The 5,614-nt window shown below is 37.9% G+C and overlaps 1 long non-coding RNA gene across 1 annotated transcript; it reads right to left on the reverse strand.

Annotated features, from left to right (window-relative positions):
- Positions 1-1,598: 1,598 nt before the first annotated feature.
- LOC110865644 lies at positions 1,599-4,703 on the reverse strand. The gene is made up of 2 exons (XR_004861192.1): positions 4,405-4,703; positions 1,599-3,294 (listed from the first exon to the last, which is right to left on the reverse strand). It is a non-coding gene; the product is annotated as an uncharacterized LOC110865644 (long non-coding RNA).
- Positions 4,704-5,614: the final 911 nt, after the last annotated feature.

A 5,614-nucleotide genomic window follows, 5' to 3' on the forward strand; every position in this document is an offset into this window, starting at 1 on the left:
TTTTCATGGACTTAATGAATAGGGTCTGCAAGCCTTATTTAGATAAGTTCATCATCGTTTTCATTGATGACATCTTAATTTATTCTAAGACGCGAGCCGACCATGAGCAACATCTCCGTCTTACTTTGGAACTCCTAAAGAAAGAGCAACTTTTTGCCAAATTCTCCAAGTGTGAATTCTGGCTTAAAGAGGTTCAATTCTTAGGACATATTGTCAACGAACAAGGTATTCATGTAGATCCCTCCAAGATCAGTGCGATTAAGGATTGGGATACACCTACTACTCCTACTGAAGTTCGTTCTTTTCTTGGTCTAGCGGGTTATTACCGCCGCTTCATTAAAAACTTCTCAAAGATTGCAGTTTCTCTAACTGCTCTAACTCAGAAGAACAAGCCATTTGATTGGGGAGTCAAACAAGAGGAAGCGTTTCTGACTTTGAAACAAAAGCTTTGCGACACGCCTGTCCTAACATTGTCTGAGGGCAATGATGATTTCGTCGTTTATTGCGACGCATCTAAGTTAGGTCTTGGCTGCGTCCTGATGCAAAGAAACAAAGTCATAGCATACGCATCAAGGCAGTTGAAGATACATGAGAAGAACTACACCACACATGATCTTGAGTTGGGTGCAGTTGTCTTCGCTCTTAAGATCTGGAGACACTATTTGTACGGTACAAAATGTGTGGTTTTCACGGACCACAAAAGTCTTCAGCATATCTTCAATCAGAAAGAGCTCAACATGAGGCAACGACGTTGGGTTGAACTTCTAAACGACTATGACTGCGAAATTCGCTACCATCCTGGTAAGGTGAATGTCGTGGCCGATGCTTTGAGTCGCAAGGAACGTACTAAGCTTCATTGTGTTCGTATCCAATCTGTTATTCAAGCTCAATTAGATATCCAAGCACGTATTTCTCAGGCTCAGCAAGCTTGTGTTTCACAAGGTTTGATGGATAAGGAGTTTCCTTATCACATAACACCTGCTCTAGAATTAAAGGACAATGGATCGTATTACTTCATGGACCGTTTGTGGGTCCCAAGCCAAGATAATCTTCGTACTTTGCTTATGGATGAAGCCCATAAGTCTCGTTATTCTATTCATCCTGGCTCAGATAAGATGTATAAGGATCTTCGCATTCAGTATTGGTGGCCTGGTATGAAGAAAGACATTGCCTTATATGTATCAAAATGCCTTACTTGTCTTAAGGTTAAGGCTGAACATCAGCGTCCTTCTGAATTATTGGAGCAACCAGAGATCCCAGTTTGGAAATGGGAAAACATTACTATGGATCTCATTACTAAACTCCCGCGCACAAAGAAAGGTCACGATGCCATCTGGGTAGTTATTGATCGTCTTACTAAGTCAGCGCATTTCTGGCCAATCCGTGAGGATTTTTCGGCTGACAAACTTGCTCAAATCTACGTGGATGAAATTGTAGCTCGACATGGTGTTCCTTTGTAACGCCCATATTTCTTACTCCAAAATAAGTATTATTATTTACAAAATTCGGGCATGACCCGTTCGTATAATGAACGATTCCCTGTAAGACCAACTTGTAAGAACTTAAATATGACACAGCGGAAAAATACGAGCCCAAAATTTTCTTTCTTATTTAGACACATTACTTACTTGAAGGCTCAAATACAAATGATAAACATTTACAAAAGGGATTTACAATAACCACATTAAATTAACGCTTCAAGACAATACATATTTCCGTACAACCCTTGCTCCGTGACTCGATCAACGCTTGCTTATCTTTGGTAGTAGTAGCGGTAATCCGTGCAATACCTGTGGACATCGCATACATCATAACCATTAGTCATTAACAATATCATACGACATGATTCTCATATAGTCCAATATTGAATAACATTTAACAGTAGGAACTTTAATTCATTCAACTATCCTTTCGTATTTTCTTGTTCCGAATTCGACTTCGATACTTCATGAACCCGGTGTTCATGTACCTGTATTTCATTCCAATCTCAAACATACGATTAGCAAACATTAATGCTAGAACATAATGAAACCAGTCCAAACCATTCCTTCATATACTTATAACATCTTGCATCCACAAACGTATACGTTCCTAATTCCTACATACATACAACATATACACCTACATACATACGCACACATTCACATACACACACATAGACGCGAGCCCTCGCTTACTACTTTTATTCACTTAATCTCGCATTTCTTATCATAATCGCAACTTCCGTGATATAAGTTTTATACTTACCATACTGCATGCCCACTCATTTCTAGTCTCGATTACTTATAATCTTTCTTCTCTAACACGAAGAAAAATACATACTTTCATTATCCGGAGGCTCATAACATCACTCGTGTTTCAAACCGGCTTTAATATAAGTTAAGGGACATCGAAAATCATTAAAACATCGAGTCCGGATGCAAAATCAAACAAGAAAACAAAAATTTGCCAGCTGACTGGCGCTCGCGGGGCGCGACAGCTCTATTTCGACAGAAACTTCCAATTTGCTGCTGTAAATTCCCAGCTATGAATTCCAAGGGTATTTTCGACTTACAATTTGCATAACTTTTGATCTACGAATCCGATTAACATGATTCTTTTTCCTATGCGTTGGTAAATCGATTTTCTAACATATGAGCTTGTAATATAACATCCAAACAAGGAAAAATCTTAACTTAAAGCCTTCGGCTCTACATACTCGTTTCGACTATTCAACCCATTCATATTTTTATTATTAAAACTTGCGTATCTCGGACATTCCTCAATCAAATTGCTCACAATTATTTCTAGTTGTCTGTAAGACTTGTCCTTACATTATGGGCTAAACGCCCTTACCCGGGTCCTTAATCTTTACGCATTTCATTAGCATTATGAAGTTTATGCACATTTATTCGACCTGTTCGTATTTTGTTAAACAATTCTTTTATTTAAGGTCAAAAGCTAAGTCTTTTGACCATTAACCTAAGTCCCCATTCTCGGTTGGCGCACTTATGTGAAATTCTACCCATTACCCGGTTACAATACCGTAGCATTACATCAATCTGTCATATCATTACAACTTTATATTGTCCTGTTCGGTCTACTTAGCTAAAATAACCGATTTCATACAACCAAAACCATATCAAACTTCAATCATCACCATGCTCAATTAACTAACGCTACCTTACTTAAACAAAATAAGAAGTGATTACGGAAATCACTTACCTCGTGCGTCCGAGTTCATGCATAGCTTCCGTATTTACCGTTGACCCATTGCCCTTCCATGCTCGTGTCCATGTTGACATGGCTCCTACGCTTTCAGGTTATCATCAACACATTCTTGTTAGCATACATCATTGTACTTGATAACGAGCATACATTTGCATAATTTCATATTCAACTTGCATTAATCATTCATTCACTAACATGTATAATTTATTTCACTGAAAATAGGCTGTTTGGGGACGTCCGTTTACTGTACTTACGTGCTTGCAAAAATTACAATCTTTTTATGCAACGTGCCCCTCGGAGGGGTTATCCTTGTGTTAAATTTTTAGTGTCTAACTCTCTACCAAAAATTTATAAAAATTCATTTACTAAGCTGCAATCAGATTCGTCACTTCTGACTGCAGCTTACGGAAAAATTCATTTAAAATTACTCGTTTATCCGATTGACGAAATTCCAGTTGGATATTTTTCTAATCACCTGAAGCTACATACAGTAAAAATTTTAGATTATAAATCAATTCCTAAATTGAGGTATGACATTCGTAATGGGCTGCAAATTCTGCCAGAAAACGCAGCCTGACATTCGATACGAAAAAATTTATAAAACGTTCATTTTTCGTCGAAAAAATCCAATTCCAGTTGGGTTTGAAAGATATTTCCTGGGAGTTCATCACAAACTCAATAAACATAAGTTTTTGACAAGATTTGACCCAGTTACAGCCGATTACATTCGGCTGTAACTTTCTGTGAGATTTAGTTTTCACCCAAATCTTTTCTAAATATCTCTCATTCTAACTTCACTTAGACATTTCATCATACACCTTGTGTGCGTACTATCATCTAAGCCTGATGTACACTCCTTTTATGCTTTCATTCCTATTTCTTATCTTCATTCATCATCATCACTAAGAATTACATAAATTTCATACCGTCCTTTAATCTAACCTAATAATTATGCATCACACACTAACTAGTTCATCATATTTACACAAATTTCAAAACTACAAGATCATCATATATCATCATACTACTTGAACAAGTGGGTTTTGCTTCTAATGATTAAATTACTCAAAATCACACACAACACAAGATCTATTTGGTGATTCTAATTCCCAATCATGCTTAATTTCATATCAATTCACGAATTGATCATAACCCATTTTATTCAAGATCACCAAATCATAAATTTTAACTTACTTGATGTTAGAAATGCTTGAGGGATCATCATCATCCTTGGTTCATGCATACAATCAGCCCTTGATTCGCTTTTCAATTTCATGATTTCTTGAGGTTTAGGGTTCACACCCCCTTTTTCCTTTCTCCTGTTCGATAGTAGCACACACCTTGTGTGTGTTTGTGTGTGATTTAATTTTGTTTTAATTAAATTCAGTTTCTATTTTGGCAACCTTAGTCCCTCAAGTTTATCACACCATCATAATTGCCACCAATTTCATTCCCTTACTTATTTATTAGGCATTTAACTAAGTATAATAACTTAGTTATTGTATTTCATTTAATTACACTTGGTAACCTACTAATGAATTTAATAATTTGAGTTTTGGGGTGTTACATCCTTTGAACATCATTTCTGACAGAGATGCTCGTTTCACTTCTCATTTTTGGAGAACCATGCAATCTGCTATGGGGTCCCAACTCAATCTGAGCACAGCTTATCATCCGCAAACGGATGGCCAATCTGAAAGAACAATCCAGACACTGGAGGATATGCTTAGAGCTTGTGTGATCGATTTTGGTGGTAGTTGGGATTCACATCTTCCATTGATTGAATTCTCCTACAACAACAGTTATCACTCCAGCATCAACATGGCTCCTTTCGAGGCTCTCTATGGTCGAAAATGTCGTTCACCAGTCTGCTGGAATGAGATCGGCGAGGCTCAGCTTACTGGACCTGCCCTCATTTTAGAGACAACAGATAAGGTTAAGAAAGTTCGTGATAACCTTCAGACAACTAGAAGCCGTCAAAAGAGTTACGCGGACCTAAAACGCAAGCCCTTGGATTTTCAAGTCGGTGATCGTGTATTACTTAAGGTCTCACCTTGGAAAGGTGTGATCAGATTCGGAAAGAAAGGAAAACTTGCACCTAGATACGTTGGACCATTCAAGATCGTCGAAAGAATCGGTAAGGTAGCCTACAGACTTGAGTTATCTCCTGAACATGGAAATGTTCATCCAACTTTTCACGTGTCCAATCTCAAGAGGTGTTTAGCTGATGAGAACCTCCACATACCGCTTGACGAGATTCGTGTTGATAAAACACTGAAATTTGTTGAGAAACCGGTAGAAATCATGGAACGTGAAGTCAAGTGGCTTAAACGCAAGCGCATTCCTTTGGTCAAGGTTCGCTGGGAATCTAAGCGTGGACCCGAGTTTACTTGGGAACGCGAAG

The sequence above is a fragment of the Helianthus annuus genome, chromosome 6 (assembly GCF_002127325.2).
Source record: "Helianthus annuus cultivar XRQ/B chromosome 6, HanXRQr2.0-SUNRISE, whole genome shotgun sequence".
NCBI lineage: Eukaryota > Viridiplantae > Streptophyta > Magnoliopsida > Asterales > Asteraceae > Helianthus > Helianthus annuus.